The following is a 21,805-nucleotide window of genomic DNA, read 5'->3' on the forward strand; positions in this document are numbered from 1 at the left end:
CGCCCCACCTATTACATAATATGTGTGGTTGACTTTTTACATTGAAATCTTCCATTATATCCCTGTTTTGTATAGTCAATGTGAAGTTTACCCGGTAGAGGTTCACTCTGCTATTGGCACGTCATGCTGCATACCAGTGTGTTTCTGTCTCTGTACCATGGGCTGCATCCCCAAATGGTACCCTATTTCCTACATAGTGCACTACTTCTGACCAGAGTCCTATGTGCCCAGGCATCATCAACAAGATTCAGCCGCGGCTGGTCAGGGGGCCGGAAGATAATTACAAATAATTTGTAGACTGCAAATTGACTGCAAGAAGTCCAAACAGATATAATATTTTACTCAAACATAATAATTTAAAACCTTGCTTACATTTGTATAAGATCACATATATTCCCAAAATTAAAATCACTGATTTGCCGTTGTTTTTAGTCTTATGCCCCCCAAAAATTTCACCCATGGGACAAATTCGGCTAGCGAGCCGCCAGTTGGGGAACCCTGATATAGGGAACAGGGTGCCATTGTAGACACTCATGCTTCATCTGTAGCTTCATTCACACCCAGCCACATCGTTCTAGGAAGTGGACTGTCTAAATTGGGAGCAAAACACCACTATGGATTTGACAGGATTATTGACTGTCATTATTGTTACAAAATGGAGGTTAAGGGTAAAACATTCCCTAGGAGCAATAGAATACCTGTTTGAAAGTGTAAAATGACAAAAGGAATAGTATAGGAATGTATTTTACAATATATTCCATTGCCATTTCATATTCTACTACACAATTGTCTGCCTTAATGTTAACTTAATGTAAAACTATTGTGATCTCCTTTTTGGTGTGGGAGTTGGACATCAGGGTTTCAGCTGTGGTTATTTGGGATTTTATTTGCCAATCAAGTTCCGTTATCAGAGATGACGATCTGTGAAGGGTCCTTTCACTTCACGCTGGATGACTGCCACCAGAGTTTTTTATACAGTACCATACTCATTCAAGGATTTTTCCTTTTTTTTCTTATTTCTACATTGTAGAATAATAGTGAAGACATCAAAACTATGAAATAACACATATGGAAACATTTAGTAACCCAAAAAGTGTTAAAGTCTTCAAAGTAGCCACCCTTTGCCTTGATGACAGCTTTTGCACACTCTTGGCATTCTCTCAACACATCCATACATGTTGTTTACATCAGCTATTGTAATGGATGAATAGATATTTACAAATGGCCACCAGGCGCGATCTATTTTGTTACCTGCCCTGCTGGTATAATATATATTTGTAAGCTTCTGCTAAGAGGCAGATTTGTTCATCTGTTACAGAGTGTTGTATAGAAAGCACCAGGATGGTGGGGTGAAGGGATCATGCGGTTTGTTCAGTGTCCATAGCTATGGGACTGTAGTGAAGGATACGACTCCTAATGTTTGGTATACACAGTGTAGTGTATTACTTTTGACCAGAGCACTATGTGCCCTGGTCAAAAGTAGTGCACTATGAAGGGAATAGGGTGCCATTTAGGATGCAGCCAGGCTCACAGATAGTGCTCGTCGTTACACATCCCTCCTGTGGGTTGCGAACAATCAGTAACAGGTGGCTGCTGAGGGGAGGACGGTTCATAATAAGCCAGTAGTAATACACAATACCAGAATCACTGACAATCTCACAGATGTTAAGCTACTTTTAATGCTGTTGATGTTTTTCCACTTGTTACCATTGTGAGATATACATTATATGGACAGGGAGGAGCTGATCCTGGATCAGCACTCCTACTCTTAGATGCTTTATGAATATGGCCCCAGAGGCTCATCTATCTATGACTGAGGAAATTGAGGGATTGATGTGTTTAATTAAAGAGATGGCCTGTGGCAAGCTGTGACTGACCCACATACAGATTATCTCAGCACTATGCCTGATCACATAGGGCCCAAATCTGAAATATTGTACAAACTGTCACGTCTTTCACTCTGCCTAATCACATACAGTATGACCCAATACTGATTTACTGTACAATCGATCACCTCAATCATCCGTTGATGCCATACGTCTACTGTAACTCCAGATTGGGATCAAATTGTGTATGTAAAGAATCCACTGCCATTCATAGACGGATAAATGTTCAACGTGGTACATTAGTGAAATTAGATTTTTGGAGTAGCCTACGTCTTACTTACAATAATTTCCGGACTATTGAGCGCACCTGAATATAAGCCGCACCCACTGAATTTAATTGTTAATTTTTTTGAACATAAATAAGGCCGCACATGTCTATAAGCCGCAGGTGCCTACCAGTACATTGAAACAAATTAACTTTACATAGGCTTTTAACGAAACACGGCTTGTAACAAAAATAAATAGGCTTTAACGAAACACGGCTTGTAACAAAATAAATAGGCTTTAATGTAAAATGACTACCGTAATCAGAATGATGGGAAGTTTGAGAGCGCTCGATTTAATCTAAACAGTAAACAAAAAAGTTGTTCGCCCTTTAACCGTTGGCAATTTCATTGGTCTAATTCATGCCGCCCAAAAACTGTGCACGTCACAGAATGTTTTTTTTGGGGGGGGAAAAAATTGAAAGCGGGAAAAATCCATATATTATCCGCGTCATTGTTTAAGCCGCGAGGTTCAAAGCCTGGGAAAAAAGTTGCGGTTTATAGTCCGGAAATTACAGTATTCAATCCAAATGTTAAAATCAAATTTTATTGGTTGCATACACATATTTAGCAGATGTTTTTGCAGGTGTAGTGAAATGCTTGAAATCCAAGGCTCATGCAACTGGATCCTGAACAATAATTAGCGACACATATTTTTATTTTACCTTTATTTTACTAGGCAAGTCAGTTAAGAACAAATTGTTATTTCAATGACAGCCTCGGAACAGTGGGTTAACTGCCTTGTTCAGGGGCAGAACGACAGATTTTTACCTTGTCAGCTCAGGGATTTGGTCTTGCAACCTTTTGGTTACAAGTCCAATGCTCTAACCAATAGGCTACCTGCCGCCCCAATAATGAAAAGATACCTCCGTTTCTGCCAATAACATTTTTAATGTAGGATTAAGTATCATAGCTAACACATCTATTCTGTGATTCTATTCTGTAACGTAAAATACAAAGCAATATGAAGTATCAATGTAGGATGTGAAATGTCCATGCAGGGTCCAATACTTAGTGAGGAGAGTTCATACAAAATCTGTTCACTAAAAAGCCATATAGGTATGTTTGGGATTGGGTGATCTGCACTGTTTACACCTCCACTATCATCATCTCTCTGTCCTTCACATCCTCACCATCCATTCATGTAGATCCAATAAGATGGGGTTTTTGTCTAGATGGGATACAGCTTTTGTCAAAATTGACCTCGTTGCAGGTTAGAAGAATTTACGCAGCAGATTAGGAGAAATAATTTAGCAGGTTAAGGTTAGGAAAGTGTAGGGTTACGGTTAGCAACAAAAACAATTTGGGACAAAAGCTGTATCTCGTCTAGACATGACCCTAATATGGAAGGCCGCATAATAGATCGAAACCTCTATACAGTCCAAAAACCATGCAGCTCTACTCCTTGAAATGCCTACTTCATAAGCACATTTTTCCTATATTTTTTGGTGATAATTATTTGAGATCCTGTCAGTCTTTAACTTACCTTGCTTATTTTTATTCCTATGTTGCCTTGTATACTCTACTGGTATTAAACTTACCTTTGATTTTCAATATTATATTATTATATCATACTTATCTAGCTGTTTTGGCAATTATATCTATATATCCTTCATTTTTTACATTACATAACTCACAGATTTACTTAGCTAATGTTCAGAGAAATATTCAGGCAGTATTGGACATATTTAATGTGTTTGTCACTATTTTATCTCTTTTTGCTGTGGTATCAGGTGCATTAGCTAGTTTTGAATTTCCAGATATTGGCTGTTGTCGGTCTATGGAAACTATCTGGTAACTTTGTGCTGCGTTCAAGAGAGGGAACCTATTGTAATGTCTCATGCGTGTAGATGATAGAGGCATTGATAGAAGTTGTCAGAAGCCAACAAGGGGAATATTGGAAACCGACCAGTGAGAATGGTGGTACATTTTCATTGGCAGTAATAACAGTATTGTGCCAGTTCCCTGTCAGTATTATGGATAGCTGCCACTTGAGTGTGCTAAAGTTTAAAATAGATCATTTTTTGTTATCCTCCTTGGTCTATTAAATTGAGCCTCTGCCAGTATTGCACTTACATGTAAAAGCAGCAAGATTATACCTTCTGCATCACTGCTGTTCGATAACATTCCATCTCCTAAGGTTAACTTAAAACTACTTATGGGGGAAATGGGGATCATTATTCCTCCTTAGCAGTTTGCTCTTACAGAAATTACAATTTCCCTCACCAATAGGTTAATCATAATATTGAGCAGACATATTTTCTGCATAATAGGCACCACTGTGAAATGTTCTATTTTAGTATGTTAGGAATCTTATCAAGTTATCCAGGACATTATGGGATGTATGGAGATCTGCTATGTTTGGCTGTTCACACATACGCTTCTCCTCTGGGTCAACTCTGGTTGGTTTGCTTTTGCTCTGATAGATATTGATATTTTAATGTTTCTGTTTATTATTATTATCGTATATTGTGCAATGATTTGTGTTAAATTGTATTTGATTTAGGAAACGTTTTTGATAATGCCAGAAAATGTGCTTGGCCTTTCAGTAAATACCTTGTTCATATGTTAGATGACAATAAAAGGAAAAAGGTAAATGTGTGTCTGTGAACTCATTGGCTGCATGTTGCGTGTAAGCATATTTGCCACAGCTTGAAGAGACTGAAACGATGAAACAAACCCACTTCCCCCTGAGAGAAAATGTTAGGAGACCAATAGTTTAGTGACACTTGTGAATTTTAGATCATTTGAAACCTTCCATCATGGAGCACCTAATGCTATACCTACATGGAGATAGGAGACATACAGTGGACTATTAGAATAGCAGAACATGTATCTACAGAGAAGTAGAAGGGGACAAGAAACAATGTGTTTTGACGTTTTGAAAAAAAAAGAAAGATTAATATCTATACAGGAAGTAGGAAGTCAGATACAGAACAGTTTTAGTGTGACTGACAGACAGGAGATTTACAGCAAAACCCTTAATGGATGTGTGTGTGCTGTGTGTATGTGAGTACGTGTGTGCGTTTGTGTTGTGAAGTGAGACACTGACCTTTCCTATGAAGGAAGGAGAATGTCTCTCAAGCTACCTCGGAACTGGGACTTCAGCACCCTCAAAGCTGAAACCACCAGAATAGGTAAGTTACTGGTTGTTAAACTGAACATAAAGCTATTCTAGGTATCATTGCATTTGTGTAAGTAGGTTTGTTCTATGATCAGTTGCATTGTACACTAGTGTACAGTATGTGTGTGTAACAGGCCTCTAGGTAAAGAGACTGGACCTGTGGGTGTGACATGAGGTGACTGTGGCAATGTTATTCTCAGACTTGGTTATATTAGTGTGTTTAGCAGTGATCGTGGTCCACGGCTTCCAGCAGGATCGTACACCTGATTACAGGTGGGGCGATGCACCTATAACAGTGCATTGAGTCCATGTGAATACAGAAGTACAGCACATAACCTTATATGGCATGCAAATGAATTCATGCTATAACTTTCAGTGGAATATTGCAGTTGTCATCAACATGAGTCAGTGAAAACAGTGTGGATACTTCTATTTACAGTTTTAGTAGGCTATACTGGATGCACATCAGCATAATATAATAAGCTTAATGTAATAAATTGGCAATCATTTATTGAGTAAATTATGATATTATGAAGTGGGTTAAAACAGTATCCTGAATAGTGTAATAACTTTAACCAATAATGTAATAACAACCTATAAAAAATACAATAACTAAATTCACTGTCTTTTTTTTAATGCATATCAAGTGTCATGCTTCAGTAATAGCTGACTACACAGGACACCACATTCCTGAATCCTTATTTGATATTAATAAGGGACTATAACTGAAGAGTTAATTAAACCAGTGGACTAATGTTGGAGGGGCCGTACTCATCTTTCCCAGCAGACATAAGTGAGGAGATCGTGGGCATTTGAATTCCGACACACTTAGATATTACAGATAATCCCAGCATGTGTCATATCTACAGAACATACGTCAAATGGAGCCATGAAGGCAACTTTGTATTAAATGCTTCTTGTACTGTTTGAAGAAAAAAACGGTTGTAACATTTCCATATGTGAGGGTCATAAGAGAACTGTAAAGGCAGATAAATGAAAGTAGTCTCAGAAAACTGATTTTGGCCTTGGGCGATAGATGTGGTAAAGGAGTCAATGGAACGCAGACGTTCCAATGACCAGATTGGCGCTCATTCAACAAATCGGATTTAACAAAATAGATATTTGTCAATTGATGATTTAAATGATGATTTATGCATTGTAACAGGCCCACAATGTGGTCTGATTTGGATATATTTGGCTGTTTTCACTTCATAACATGTAGAAGTTGTACCTTTTTAGGTTTAGAAGCAGTGACTGCCTAATGCTAACCCCTGTTTGTATAAGCTGGTTAGCATAGCTAGCATACAGAAATCGGTGGTTGTAGTCAGTCATTTTTATCTGTAATGCAGTTGATTGGTAATGATGACATAAACATGTGTTGGGGTTGACATCCATATAAGCATTATACACCGATTTTTTTTTTTACCTCAACATAGTGTGAAATACACATATAAACAGCCTAAATGTTGGCCAATTTTGCTGGGGGGCAATGAGGAGACAATCTATCCCCCACGGACCTTTCCCCCATGCGTTTCCTTGGCAAATCCATTGTTTTGGTCGAGTTCGATTGACCTGTTTACCACATCTATGGGTTAAGAGTGAGTGAGTGAGTGAATCAGTCAATCAGTCTGTGAGTGAGTGAATTGGTGAGCCTGCCTGCCTGCCTGCCTGCCTGCCTGCCTGTCTGTCTGTCTGTCTGTCTGTCTGTCTGTCTGACATGAGTCTGGTTCGATCTCCACTCTGTAAATCAAAGTAGCCTGGTCAAACCGGGATAAGGAGGATTGAAACTCTTCTTGAATATTTTTGTGATCATTGGAATTTGGCTACACATGAATGCAAGGTGTGTCTTCAAATTGAGGATTGTTGTTGTTTTTTCTCTCTAATGACACTGGATGTTTGAATGGAAGTGCAATAGTAACACCCCTTGCAAGTCTGTTGTGGCAATGGATGCAAATTAAAAGTGTTCAAGTGTGTAACACTTAATATGCATCCCATTAATGAATGGTTATTATTGGTTTAAATTATTACACTGTTGATTAACTTGTTTTGTTTTATCCACTTTGTAATGTAATATTCTATATTTTTTTTAATTCACAACTGTGTGTGGGGTGGGGGGGTGCGAGTGGGGGTACTGTGGGATTATTTAAGATACTTTTGAAGAGGTAGGGTTTCAGATGTTTTTGGAGGACGGCAAGGACTCTGCTGTCCGAGCTTCAGGGGGAAGCTGGTACACCATTGGGGTGCCAGAACAGAGAAGAGCTGAGCTGGTGCTGGGGGTGGGAGGGCCAAGAGACCAGAGGTGGCAGAACGGAGTGCTCAGGTTGGAGTGTAGGGTTGAGCAGAGCCTGAAGGTAGGGAGGGGCAGTTCCTCTTGCTGTTCCGTAGGTAAGCACCATGGTCTTGTAGTGGGATGCGAGCTTTGACTGGAAGCCAGTGGAGTGTGTGGAGGAGCGGGGGTGACATGGGGGAACTTGGGAAGGTTGAACACCAGGCGGGCTGTAGCATTCTGGATAAGCCCAGCCAACAGCAAGTTGAAGTAGTCCAGATGGGAGATGACAAGTGCCTGGATTAGGAGCTGCGGTGCTTCCTGTGTGAGGTAGGGTCGTACTCTACGGATGTTGTAGAGCATGAACCTTCAGGAACAAATCACTGCTTTGATGTTACAACGAACAACAGGGTGTTGTCCAGGGTTACGCCAAGGTTCTTTGCACTCTGGGAGGGGGACACCGTGGAGTTGTCAACCCGTGATGAAAAGGTCTTGGAGTGGCCTTCTGCGGGAGGGAAGAGCAGCTCGGTCTTGTAATAACTATTACGTTATGTGCCAAAACGTTATTACGTTATGCATTCCGCATATTTATTACATTATTGCATTATTACATTGTCAGCATTTATTACATTATAAATGCTAAAGTTATTACATTATAAGCAGATCATTCCTGCAATTCTACATATTTTGCCATGGGCCAAAGAGAAAATGTGCAGTTTTATAGCTACTCACATGCTATTCTACACATTTTTCCATGAGGCCTGAAAGAAAATGTTGCTGTTACACATTTTGCCATGGGGCAGAGAGGGATGTGTAGTTTTATAGCTAATCTCATGATTTTCTACACATTTTTCCATGAGGCTGAGAGAGCTAATTTCGTCAAGAGCTGTGGGGGTTTCTGCTACTCCAGTGGCAGTAAGGCGTGTTTGATTTCCTCTGTGCTCTGTGGTGCTTTCAGCAGGAAGCTGATGAAATGCCAGAACAGTAGCTGTGAGTAGGCTTGCAAAGAAGGGTATATTACCGGTAACTTTGGAAATTTACCAATATACTACCAGAAATTTGGAAACCTTCAAGGATTTTATGGAATTGTCATAACATGTAAAATAACAAATAAGATGATTTTAATATAAAAAAAAATAGAATGACAAAGCTGTAAAACATGATCCTAAATATAACCAATCAACAATATCCTGTATATTTTGACACCCGTTAATTTATTTTACTATGTCATATGTCTTTGTGGTGGCAGTTGTGAAAAAAGTCAATAGTTGGAAGAGCTGCAGAGTTATTGCAAGTAATGTCATTGTTGATTAGATAATTTTTTCATTAATTCGGCTATTTTTCTCTTTATCTATATTGTCTATCCAATATAAATTAATGGACAACATGGACATAGATATTTTATTGTATTTCATATATACATTACCGGTAGTGTGTAGTGATGCGTGGGTGACTCATAACCTGCCGTCCCCATGGTTATATCTACGGGGTGGGCAGGTTTAGGGTCATGAAATATGTGTGTGATAAAGGGTGGGTGGGTGGCGGGTTGAATAAAGAGAAAACTATAACTTTAAAAAAATCCATAAATGTATAATTCTTGTGCCAATTTAATCTATAGGCTACATTGAGGTTTTTCTTTCATTATTTTAGGCTATCTGGTATTAGTGTGTAAGTCTAAGCTGTACACACATCAAATAGACTACACGCCAATGGGCAGAAAAAGTTAATATTGAGCCACAGAGGCCAGAAAAGTAATGTTTGGGAAATATTTGGTGAAGTGGTAAAAGAGGTTGATAGCAGTGCCTTTATGTGATGATTATGAGGCGGTACACAAATTAGACAGTCACAAGATGGGGACTTCAAATAGGCTTATGGTACGTCAAGGGAACTGTAGCCTACTGTTCAGATGGGTTAAATGGAAACTGAAATCTGGACACTGACTGTAGGTCTAAAACCTGTCACACTGCCTTAATATTAACTCCTGCAGAATGAAGCATTTCTTGCTGTAAATTGATACAACAAATGTAGGCTAATTTTGGACTCTGGAACAGGACTGGAGAAATATTATTTATTTCTTTCAGCATCTTGAGAGAATGCGAATAGGCAGTTAGATAGAGGTGCTATCTTTATCAGCATCATAAAAGCTGATAGTATTTCACCACATAAAATATGCATCCAAGCCAAACTGAAATCTCATCAGAAACATGTTGGTCATTTCACAGCTTTCTACTTCCTTACAACCGGTCAAACTGATGTCATTTGGAAATCTTGCACAGAAATTATTTTCAGATTTTTTTTGCATTTTCTCCCTAAAGATCTTTGCCACGATGTGAACTAGTATATTGAATAATTTATTCTACCGATTTATGACATTATTCTGGTGAGCAAGGTTTTATTCAGGCTTATAGGAAAGCATACTGTATGACAGAAGAGAAGCTGCATGTATCTAATTATAGACAAGTTGACTAACAAATAGCCTAAAAAAATGTCTGAGATTATAAGCAGAAGCATATCTAAATCAGGCAACAACAAAGAATCTGCACCCCCTGTCCCCAAAATAATTCTGCCGTCTCTGACTGTGGCCTACAGCACAGTTTCTAAATTAGTGGGTTAGGATCAGGTGTGGGCCTCAGATTTTCACTTTATCACATATAGTCAGGCGGTTGCATATAGGTTATCAGCAATTGCGGGCGGGTGCGGGTGAACAAACAGCTGACCCATATTTTTTCATTACACCACACTACTATAAAAGTCAATGGCATTCCATAGCTAGGCATAAGAATATGTACACAGAATTAAAATGTACAGTTACACAGCTGAATGGGGCAAGTGTGTTCTGTCATTTGAGCTGCTAAAGTTACCACCCTATTCAGTGAGATACTTTTGACCAGGGCCCATAGGGCTCTGGTGAAAAGTAGTGCCTTATAGGGAATAGGGTGCCATTTGGGATGCATCCTTGGTGTCTAGGGTTTTTATTTTTTATTTGACCTTTATTTAACTAGGGTTCAACATTCACTTTTTCTTCAGAATGTCATTGAGATCATTTGGAACTTCATAATCCTGTGAGTGCTGCACCTTTCCAGAGGGTGTTGTGTCTCCTACATCACTCTGTGAGGTCCGAGGTTCATCCAGAGCCTTTTTGACCAATGGGTCTGAGTTCTAGGTAGGGGCCTTCGAAGCGTTTCTCCAATCGAACCATGATGCAGTAGCTCTCAATCACAATCAGTCTAATCTCTCCGGCAACCTATGGTGCCACCATCTGTGTCACTCCGTCCGTCGCTTTCTCTTTCCATCCTGTGCCACGTAGTCTACTTTGGCCAGAATCTCCCTGTTCTGCCTGACTTCATCGTTGTGAGAAAGAGTCTCTCTACGCAGCTGTTCGTTAAGCTGAATGTCTACTCTTGTGCCCCCAAATGTTTTTGAACTCACTGTAGCTTGCAGGTGTGAAGTTGAGTCTTGGTGGAACAGTTTCCTGGGTTGCTCACACCGGTCATCATGGATAGCGCTCATAATTGTTAGCTTGAAAATGTCTTTCAAAGCTCTTTCCACATTGCACCAATCAGGGCAGTGCTGGTGTTGGCCACCCCCTCTGCACAACATTTAACTTCTCGTAGAAAGGGAGTTAGCCTTGATAAGGGACAATGCCAACAAATTAGCCAACACATCCTCCTCGAGAACACCTGCTACAGCCACCCCATTGTCAAACAAAGCATGGGAAAACTAGGCTCACTGCTCACTATTGGCTCCAAGTCAGTAGTGACATGTCTAGGCCCTTCCAGAAGGCCTTTTTTTTTATTTTAACGACGCCACCCATTGCAAGTCTAAATGTGATTGGTTTATTCCCACTGTCTAATAGAATTGAATGGCAGAGTCCTTCTCTCCAGCTTCTGAAAGCCTAGCCAGTGGACCTGACTAGAACTCGCTGGATTTTTCTGCCCAGAGACCACAAGAAATTCCTGATTGGATAGTATTTTCTCTTCAGTATTAACTCTAGCTTTCCAACACAAACGGAGGGAGAAAAGCAATGAAATCAGAAGAGCATACATTTAAACATTTTTAAAAGAAGGCCCTCAAGATTCCCCACTGACTTTGGTCGCACACATCCCACTGAATGTGGATCTCCAGTTCATCTGCTGATCTTTCAGCAGTTGCTGACATTTTCGTGGGACTCTAAATATAAAATCAGTTGCACTGGTTCGCAAAGCACTCTGGCAGTCAAAAACCCTTATTGGTGTGACACGTAGCCTACAACTTTACCTCCATTTCCCATCTTTCTTCATACGATTCATTTTTTTTCTCTCTCATGTTCTCCTCTGAATCAACATAGACGACTAAGACAGTCAGGATGTTGCTGAGCAATGGATGGGCTTTTATTAAGGGTAAAGACACCCAAACATGGACAAATGACTCAACTTGTTTCATATGGTATGTGTATGTCTGATTGTTATGAATACACTTAATATTATTTTAAATATACTATATGTTACGAACTTTGCAAAAGCTAGCAGGCTACCGTTAGCAACTTTTGGTTTGCTAGATGTTCAGGTTATACGTCTACCCATCCACCCCGACACAACTACCTGCTTTTGTTTTTGCCTTAAGTAACCATCTGTGCTATGTAACCATACCAAACATAACATATCATATCATTTGAATATTTACTATATTACGTCTAGTCTATGAGACCCAGGCTGAGTTGAGACCATACTGTATTATTGTTCCTGATTTGCTCTTTCCTCTAGTGCACTATACTGTTGAATTCCCAGTGTTATTGTTGTTCGCTACTTTCCATCCACCGAACAATCACAGCTAGAATTTACAAATAGCATGTACCTTGACAGGTCAGATTGAGGGCAGGCTGTATCCTGCCAGGCCACCACACTCAAGGAGGACAAAATACACTTGTCAAGTTTCAGCCTGCAGCCCTGCACACAGCCACACACACTGACTTCTATCTACTGCAAATGTCAGATTGATGCATATTCAAATCAATAAAGAGGAAGACCTGACCTTGACGGATGTTGAGAGCCTTGTTGACATCCTGCCTGTGTTTAGTAAAGTGTATTTTAAGGCTGTCTTTAACAGTCTGGTGTGTTTGTTTCCACTCTGCTGCAGCGCGGTCTAAGAGTGTGATGCCTGGAGAGGGCAGCCCTGGGTCAGGCTCGCCTGGCTCCACCCACCAGGTCCATGAGAGGCCACTGAAGGCCGGCTGGCTGAGGAAACAGAGGTCCATCGTGAAGAACTGGCAGCTGCGTTACTTTGTGCTGAGAGGGAGCACACTGACCTACCATAAAGACGAAAAGGAGGGAAACATGTCCAGGTGAGAGATTGGGCACTAGCTATCCTTTACTAGCGTTTCCTGATCTGGTCATATCGTTACGGAAAAACTCAGGGGACATTTAAGCATCCAAACAACACTACTTCTGTCAATATTCAGTTTCCATCTTTATTGAAGTCCTTTCCTGTGTTTCCTGTAGCATATATGTGTTATTTACTAAGATGTCCGTGTCTGTCTGCCCTCTGTCCCTAGGGAGTGATCCAACTGAGTTCAGTAAAGTAAATGAGCTCCCACTGAACCAAGATGACCAGGGAAATCCTGTTTGAGATCATGCCGCGTAAGCAGAAAGACTGTCTCTGGTCTCTTTCGCTCTGTCTCTCTCTGTCACTCTCTCTCTCTTTCACTTTTCCCTTATCTCTCTATCTCTCTTTCACCCTCTCTCTGTCCCTCCGTCTCACCATCTCTCACTCTCTCTCTCTAAAGGACCCCATCTATGTATGATGTATCCTAGTGTGTTGGAGGGTCATACCCTCTCTGTATCTCTGGGATTTCCAGGCAGCAGTGGTGATGGGAGCGGTTGCCCCCTACATTCTCATGGCCAACTCCCACAGTGAGATGGATGAGTGGGTCCGCACGCTGCGCAGGGTGGTTGGAGCACCCTCTAGTGGAGGTACAGATAGCTTGCTGAACATATTTAGAGGCAGGAGTTTTCCCTGACCAAGGGACTTGACCAGGAAAAACAACGTATAACAGGCTATATTTTTCCTGGTCGGATCACATGGTCAGGAAAATGCAGGGCTCTATGTGTGTGACATCTGAACTTATTTCCTTGACTTTTGGTTCGAGAACTCTTTTTGGAGTCGTCTTTGGGCCCATGACATAAACCATACAAATGTTTCTAGCCACAGGGTCAGTAGGCCTACATGGTCGCAAAGCATGAGGAGCTAGCCACCGCTACTCACCAGATCAGTGGGTCTCGAGCCTCGACCAAGAACTTGAGAAACCGTGTTTTTTGATTCTCCAGATTGAGAGAATGCGAATAGGCAGTTAGATAGAGGTGCTATCTTTATCAGCATCATAAAAGCTGATAGTATTCAACCACAAAAAATATGTGACTTACTCTAACTGCTCTCTTACCCCCTCCGCGATTATTTGGCAAGAGCCTGGGTGATACTGTGACCTATGAGCAGCGGTTTGGCCCCCACATGGTGCCCATCCTGGTGCAGAAGTGTGCTGAGTTCATCAGAGAACATGGACTGAGTGAGGAGGGCATCTTTAGACTGCCAGGGCAAGACAACACCGTCAAACAGTTCAGGGAATCATTCAATGCCGGAGAGAGAACCTTCCTTCCCAAGGTGAGATACCTCAGAGCTAGGGCCCCAAACATACAAACAGATAACTATTACACCCTTTTTATACAAACTCAAATGAACCAATTATCATGCAGATGGGGTACTGTCTCTAAGGGTTGATAGAGACATGAGAGAGATGCAGTCAGGACTGATAGTGCAGAGAAGCCTGATACACTTTCTTCTGCTCTCGGTGCTCTGTGGCTTACACCACATCCTGTCCAACTTGACAGAGAAGAGGAGTGCAACGTTAGTCAAACATTCACAGTGAACAGTCTTATAAGCACCTTCTGCTCAAGCTGAACTCTCTATTGACAAAATGAATGAAAACGGGGACCAAACTGTTTTGTAGCCTGGATTCGACACAAAATAGCAATACACTCAGCACAACTGTATGTTGTGTGTGTGTGTGTGTGTGTGTGTGCATGCATGTGTATGTACGGTAGTGTGTGTGGCTGCGCTTGTAGAGCCTATGTACAGTATGCACTGTTTATGACTGTTTTGTGCCTGCAGTGACACCGATGTCCACACAGTGGCGTCGTTGTTGAAGTTGTACCTAAGGGATCTGCCTGAGCGGTGGTTCCTTGGCACAGTACCAAGACTTCCTGGACTGCCAGCCCCATGCTGGACCCCAACAGTGCTGCAGTAGGAACTAATATTTACTTAAATGAAGACCTTAGGCAAATATTGTCATAAATAAACCCTTTGCACTACAATTTGTGATATAGCACCGTTTCTATCAACTTGTATAGGAACAAATACAAACTAATTCTTTAGCCAATGTTCTTATAAATAAACATTTTCTCTTGGCTACAATTTGTCATTTTGCCCTATTTCTGTCAAGTGTTCTAAAATGAGTATGTACTGAATCAGAGTGTTTTGACTTCCTTTCAATGAAGACCATAGCCAATATTCACATAAAAAAATGTTTTTCGGTACAATTTGTAATTTAGCTCTATTTCTGTCATCTGTGCCAAAATTACATATGGCTGCGTTTAGACAGGCAGCCCAATTCATATATTTTTTTCCAATAATTGGTATTTTGACCAATCACAACATATCTTTTCAGGTCACGTCTTTTTCAGAGCTCATCTGATTGGTCAAAAGACCAATTTGTGTGAAAACGATATCAGAATGGACTGCCTGTTTAACGCAGCCTCTGTAGGCCAACTGAATCAGTGTTTTGCCTTACTAACTCTTTGCTCAGGGTCATGAAAGACTGGAGAAGCAGATCCACCCTCCTTCCTAGACCCAACTATAACCTCCTCAGCTACATGTGCAGGTGAGCTTACAGTCACACAACCAAGATCAGGGGGGTAAGGGGGTAATTGATTGAATTACAATTCATAGAACCTGTAGTTTGAAGCTCCTTGCAAAACATTTGAAAAGCAATTTGATAACTACACTGTAATATTTAATCTATAGCTTGCTCATACAGCATTTGTTGTTTGATTAGTACACATTTCTGGTGTGAGTGACTTGCTGCATAACCTTGCTTTGCAGGTTCTTATTGAGGTGCAGCAAAACTCCAAGGTGAACAAGATGAGTGTTGAAAACCTGGCCACGGTCATTGGGATCAATCTGTTCAAGCCCCAGATTGAGGACCCCATCACTATGATGACGGGTGAGACCAGACTACTGTCAGGATCCTCTTAGTGCATACTGTAACAGGGTAGTATTCATTCTACTTTTATTTTTCACATACTGCTGCCTGCTTGGTGCAATAACCAACTGACACTTACTGACCTACAATACATAGAAATCATGATGCACTGTTTGATTAAGGGCTTGTAAGTAAGCATTTCACGGTAAGGTTTACACCTGTTGTATTTCAGCATTTCACGGTAAGGTTTACACCTGTTGTATTCAGGCATTTCACGGTAAGGTTTACACCTGTTGTATTCGGGCTCATGTGACAAATACAACTTTATTTGATATCAACAAGTTGTTTCTTTATCCTCGCTATATGTTAACCTTTCAGAAGTGTTTGTGTGTTAACAGGACTTGTCTGTCTCCTCCAGGTACTCCTCAGATCCAGAAATGTTGATGACAGTAATGATCAGACAGCACGAGGCTCTGTTTCCTCCGTCTAAAGACGTGGCTCCTTCACCCCCCGTAAGAAGAGTGAGAGCAAGAAGAACAGTGCTCCACGCAGCTTTGTGGGCTGGGAGTTGCTGAGGTAACAACATAACATTTTCAACGCAGCCCATATGGCCCTAATCAAAAGTAGTGCACTATAAAGGGAATCGTTGTACAATTTAGGATGTGACCCTTAAAGAGGCTCTCCTATTGTTTCATACTATGAATGTGGTGAGTAATATTATTATGATACATTAGTAAGCATTGCCTAAACGCTAAACAATATAAAGATAATCTCTCATTCTAGTTTTGTGGTCTATACTATATTCCACATCTTCTATGTCCCTGCAGTGTGAGGCTTTCAGTCAGAGTCTCCAGAGGAGGAGGAGGACACGACACCTGGGGCGCGAGCCAGTTACCATCTCCATCTCCCAGCAGCCCCCACTCCCCCTTCTCATCCTCAGACTTGGACCCCTTGTCTGGAAGCCCCCGCAAACGCACCCAGACCCTGCCTACTTTGAACTGCCCTGTCCCGGGGAGTGGGAGGGCCGGCAAGCTGGAGGGCCATGACCGCTGGAGCCGCATGCCAGGAGAGCAGCGAGGCGAATGGAGAGAAGACTCTCTCAGAAGACATCTTTAAGATCCTGGACCTGCAGAAAACGTCTCTGTTCGGAGGCACCCAGAAGGACTGGGAGGACAGAGGGATGGCCAGGAGAGGAAGTGACATCACAGTCACCTATGATGACATCACAGCATCTCTTCCAAACCCAGCAATGACCCCCAGCAACAAGTCTCAGTCCACGACCCTGAGAAGAAGACAGAGGCCAGTACAGCTGTGGTTCCATCTTCAGCCCTCCAACCAGACAGCAAGGCTGACCAGCAGGAGGACAGCCAGGGAAACTCCGAGCACCTCAGTACTAGGTCTGTATAATGGGGGTAAGAATACTGTCTGCATCCCAAATGGCACCCTATGCCTTACATGATGTACTGTAGGGCATTTGGTGCTATTTGAGACGCAGACACTATCTTATTGGAAAGGAACAAAATGTCAACGCTAGTAAGATTATTACATAAACGCATGCACGCACACACACACACGCACGCATGCACACACACACACTGACCAATACATACTTACTCTGCATTCATAATAATATCTCTCCTCTCCCCCTCTCATGCAGCCTGCAGCAGAGGAAACAAAGAGCTGAGTGCCACAGTAGCAGAACTGCAGTCAGCCCCTGGACACAGAGAAGCGCTGTGTGTCCGCTCTGGAGATCCGGCTGAGGAACGCGGAACACAGCCGAGACGAGGCCCAGAGACGTAACCAGGAGCTGGACCAAAAGATACAGCAGTTCCTCAGCAGAGAACCACGAGGGCCAACTTAGAACCACGAGGGCCAACTTAGAACCACAAGGGGCCAACCTAGAACCATGAATGGGCCAACCTAGAACCACAGGTCCAACCTAGATCCAATAGCTCCCCACCAGGGAACCATGAAGCCTACCTAGAAGATATAACTGCCTATAGCCTTAAGTTATTAAAGAGATCCCACAATAAAGTTTATGGATATTTAACATAGAGTTCTCTAAACTGTAACGTAACATAGAGATCTCCAACATAGAGAAGAAAGCCCTGACTATAGGCCACCTGCTGTTCTACGAGAGGTAGAGAGTCAGTGTCTTGGCCAGAGCTGTAACTCTGGCTGGGACCTGGAACATGTTGCTACAGATGCAGGATCTTAATTTGACAATATTCTTACAGTAGGAAAATAATCCTGCATTAACAGGAAATGTGAATTCTTGTGTGGATTATAATTAATGGACATTTTTGTAGGGGGTGATACGTTTTTTGTTAGGGCAAGTCAAGTCTGAAATTTTCAAGTGGACATTACAACTTTAGAAGCCTTTTTAAACCTTGAATACACTATAAGTTTGCATTTCCTGCGTGCTGAACTGTCCTGCAAGAACAGGGTGATCAAATTAAGATCCTATATCTGTAGGTTGTAAGTTTGTTTGTTGAGAAAGCCCATGGGTAAACTCTTTAGTCAAACCAGCCATCGTGTTGACTACACTTCACATTTTATAAACACAAAATGAGGAATTCTGTGACTGTATATGAATGGCCTTTGCTCGGTGTAGCTGATTATGTAGTATGGATGTGATGTGCAGTAGCCTATAAAATGCTGATAGTTGTTGACTCTGTTACATTTATATTCTCAGATGATTAGAGCATGTACATGAAATAGCAGGTTGTGCAGAATGTCCAGGTTAAGAGAATGTCCAGGTTAAGAGAATGTCCAGGACAATTGGACTGTAATGGTCTGTATAAGTACTTTGGCCAGGATTCAATTCCCAGCGCAGCGCGCTGGAAGCCAACTTTACAGTTTTTAATGAAATTAATTTTACCTACGTTCGCGGAGATCGTATTCACGGTAAACGCCGTGCATGTCGGCTCAATTGTTAAGGTTTGAATCCTGTTTATATTTTGTTTGACCAGACGTTAATAAAGGAGGAACAGAATATGTCGACTTGGCTGATCAATAACCTGCACTGTTTGTCATTATTATGACTTACAGGGTTGAACTATAACCTTTTAAGAGGGACTGGCAATACAATAAGTGTTACTATAATAATCATGTTTCATAGAGTGAGTGCTAGAGAGAGAGATAGAAAGGATGAAAGAGGGCCAAAGTGAATGCCGTCTCTCACACTGATGGGGTCAGGGGAAAGATAGTGTGTCAGTGTAGATAACGTGTGTAAGGCCAGGGGAGAAATGGCTGCTGGGAAGTGTGTGCATATGTGTGTGTGCACATTTGTTTGTTCATTTGTGGTGTGTGGGCGCACGTTTGTTCGTGCTTGTGTGTTTGTGAGAAAGGGCACGATAGAGCGAGAGAGAGAGAGAGTGGGGCAGGGTCGTTATCAAGCATTCTTCAGCAATGACGGGAGATGGAAGGGAGAAGGGACTGCATAAATGGGACTGCAGGGGAGATAAGCACCTCTGTCAACTGTCACCCTGGAGGATGAGTAACAGGGGAAGGAAGAGCCTGTTCCTTCCCATGTCCTCCCCTCCTCACTATCAGGAGTGCATCTTTGCAGGTCATAGTCAGAAGCTCAGGAATGAGGACCCCTGAATTGTGGTTGAACCAAGCAGTAGCATCCATACAGATTTTGAAAATGTAGTTAAATGATACGTCTAAATTTAGGATCTGGAGCTAATGGTAGCATAAATTAATCTCACAGTCTAGCTTTTAAGGCAAATCTGAGAAGACGAAGTGTTGTGATGAGGTATTGAGTGTTTGGAATCAGTCATCGACGGAGAGAGGAGGTAAAAAGGGTTTATAAATACATTTGATTGATATGACTGATTGAGAGGTAGAGACAGTGGGCACTCAGTGTAGATTACTCCTCTGTCACTGGTCAGTGGGGAAGTGTTCTAACTTGAGTCATCCAGGTTGCAGTTCTAGTTTGACCTTGACTCCATGCTGTCTCCCAATCACAGTGGAATGCTTGAGACAGTCTGCCTTACAAGCATGGAGTCTGCCCATGCAAAGCCCTCTCTCTCCTGCACTCCACTCTGGGGAATCTGGACTAAAGCTAAACTCAGGACCTCAGAACCACTGAACTGACAGACGTGTGAGGGAACAGCACAGGGCACATTGTAAGTAATTGTAAGTCCTGACTGCTGTGCATTTATAGGCAGTGAGGCCTCTTAATCAGACTCCGGACAGAGATAACCCATTTCCAAAACTGCTGTGACTTCTGCAACATGTTTGCCTACTAAAAGAGGAAGCGTACTTACATTAAGTGTTGCAAACTTCCAAACTCAATTAGGTAATGAGTGGATTACGGGAAAGTTGTGTTTTGTTGTGTAGTCTACTCTGTTTCCACAACAGACGGGAAACAACTGAAGAGTTTCATTCCAAAACGCTATATATCCATTTTCTGAAATGTTGGTAAATTAGCTGTTAAGGGTTAAAGGAATTATGAAATAGATTGGGGTGTTTTTTCACTATCTAATCATGGCATGGGGTTGTTAAATTACAGACATGTATTTGTTTAAAATCTATCACTTGATGGTTTCATTTCACATAGACAAATAATCATGTTTCTTTGCAAAATGCTATACACTCAGTGGACAAAACATTAGTAACTCTTTACTAATATTGATTTGCACCCTGTTTTGCCCTCAGAACAGCCTCAATTCGTCAGGGCATGGACTCTACAAAGTGTTGAAAGGATTCCACAGGGATGCTGGCCCATGATGACTCCAATGCTTCCCACAGTTGTTGCAAGATGGCTTGATGTCCTTTGGGTGGTGGACCATTCTTGATACACACGGGAAACTATTGAGCGTGAAAACTCCAGCAGTGTTGCAGTTCTTGACACACTTAAACAAGTGCAGCTGGCACGTACTACCATACCTCCTCCAAAGGGAACTTAAATCTTTTGTCTTTGCCCATTCACCCTCTGAACGGCACACCTACACAATCCATGTCTCAATTTTCTCAAGGCTTAAAAATCGTTCTTTAACCTGTCTCCTCCCCTTCATCTTCACTGAATGAAGTGGATTTAAAAGGTGACATCAATAAGGGATCATATCTTTCACCTGGATCACCTGGTCAAACTACAGTGCCTTCGGAAGTATTCAGACCCCTTGAATTTTTGCACATTTTGTTACGTTACAGCCTTATTCTAAAATGGATTAAATACATTTTTTTCCTCACTAATCTACACATAATACCCCATAATGACAAAGCAAAACAGAAATACCTTATCTACATAAGTATTCAGACCCTTTGCTATGAGACTCGAAATTGAGATCAGGTGCATCTTGTTTCCATTGATCATCATTAAAACATGTTGAGGCTAGGGTGCAGTATTTGCACGGCCCGGATAAAAAACATACCGATTTAAAACTGGTTACTACTCTTGCCCAGAAACGAGAATATACAGATAATTGGTAGATTTGGATAGAAAACACTCTAAAGTTTCTAAAACTGTTTGAATGGTGTCTGGAGTATAACAGAACTCATATGGCAGGCCAAAACCTGCGAAGATTCCATACAGGAAGTGCCCTGTCTGACAATTTGTTATCCTTCTGTTGCATCTCTATCGAAAATACAGCATCTCTGCTGTAACGTGACATTTTCTAAGGCTTCCATTGGCTCTCAGAAGGCGCCAGAAAGTGGAATGACGTGTCTCCTGTCTCTGGGCGAAGAACAGCAGGAGTATTTGTTAGTGGTCAGGCTGGGAACAGTGACACTGGAGATGCGCATTCATGAAAATTCTCCATTTTTTTTCTTTCAGCCTTTGAATGAATACGTCGCCCGGTTGGAATATTATCGCTATTTTATGAGAAAAATAGCATAAAAATTGATTTTAAACAGCGTTTGACATGCTTCGAAGTACGGTAAAGGAATATTTTAAAAATGTTGTCACGAAATGCGCTCGCGCGTCACCCTTCGGATAGTGACTTGAACGCACGAACAAAACGGAGCTATTGGATGTAACTATGGATTATTTGGAACCAAAACAACATTTGTTGTTCAAGTAGAAGTCCT

General features: G+C 41.5%; 1 pseudogene; it reads left to right on the plus strand.

Moving 5' to 3' along the window:
- Positions 1–2,904: 2,904 nt before the first annotated feature.
- Positions 2,905–18,769, plus strand: LOC115199604 (rho GTPase-activating protein 25-like; annotated as a pseudogene).
- The last annotated feature ends 3,036 nt before the right edge of the window (positions 18,770–21,805 follow it).

Source organism: Salmo trutta, chromosome 9 (assembly GCF_901001165.1).
Source record: "Salmo trutta chromosome 9, fSalTru1.1, whole genome shotgun sequence".
Taxonomy (NCBI): Eukaryota; Metazoa; Chordata; class Actinopteri; order Salmoniformes; family Salmonidae; genus Salmo; species Salmo trutta.